Source organism: Biomphalaria glabrata, chromosome 5 (assembly GCF_947242115.1).
Source record: "Biomphalaria glabrata chromosome 5, xgBioGlab47.1, whole genome shotgun sequence".
NCBI classification, from domain to species: domain Eukaryota; kingdom Metazoa; phylum Mollusca; class Gastropoda; family Planorbidae; genus Biomphalaria; species Biomphalaria glabrata.
The window spans coordinates 1,991,576-1,992,856 of NC_074715.1; positions in this window are offsets into that span (position 1 = coordinate 1,991,576).

Genomic DNA, 1,281 nt, shown 5'->3' on the forward strand with positions numbered 1-1,281 from the left:
CGGTCTTCTAGAGGCTATGTTCACTTTTCAGTGCAACTCGGCTAGGCGGGGGTTGTTGTTTCCAGGCTCACTGGTTCGGGCCCCGGTCAGTGCAGTCCCTTATTTTCGACGCATTTAATTCACTACTTTATCTCATTTAAGAACTATGTTCTCTGTGTAGCTTTTCATTTGTGTTCAATATGTATTTACCACTTGTATTAAAATATCTTTTGGTAGATGAGCCAATACATACAGATTACCCAATTGTTTTGTCACAAACTACATTCGTCTTATTATGGGAGAAGGGGGCCCACCAAGATATTCTTGAACCCGGGCCCACGGGTACCTTGCTACGCGCTACGCCACTGGTGCCGACCCGGGCCCACGGGTACCTTGCTACGCCACTGGTGCCGACCCGGGCCCACGGGTACCTTGCTACGCCACTGGTGCCGACCCGGGCCCACGGGTACCTTGCTACGCCACTGGTGCCGACCCGGGCCCACGGGTACCTTGTTACGCCACTAGTGCCGACCCGGGGCCACGGGTACCTTGCTACGCCACTGGTGCCGACTCTGATCTTTAAGCTTTTAATATGTCCCCGTTGTACACATGGTATATCTGAATACTTGTCCCAACAGGAGGTCAGTGAACAACAGTCTGAGTAGTTTAATCTAAAAATACTTAGATTCTAGGTATTTCATTTTGAAACCAACGTTAAGTGCTCGCTCATTGAGAGTCATTAAATGTGTTGCCTAGATAACAATCAAGCATTGTAAACTTCAGTATTGCAGCTGAAGAAGTTTCTGTGATGTTTCCCAAACTATAACTTGTGTGGTTAGTAATAGTCTACTGATTTATTTTTTAGATTTATGGTTTATTTTTATTAAGAATACTATAATGTTTTAATTAAAATAGCTAGTATTATTATTAGGGCTCCTTCTGTCTTGGAAGACAATTGATTCGCCCAGATGAGTTAAAAATAGCCAAATCTATTTAAAAAAACAACATACATTACGTTTAACTTGGGAAAATGTCAACTGCTAAAAATACCTTCTAGTAGCTATTCAATACAGTACATTGAGAGCATGACACTTTTCCTATAATAATAATTTCGTCTTTTCATATAACTGAAACAGGTTCCTTCAAATGAGATGACAATTATGTCTTGACCACTGCTAAGTCATTGGGTTTCCTGGCTGATTCAGGCGATTCGTTCTGTTGTGTAGGAAACAAGAGAACTTGTACACATTTGTTCTGACATAGAAATAAGAAATGAGCCTTTAAGTTCAAGTCCCCTTCTGG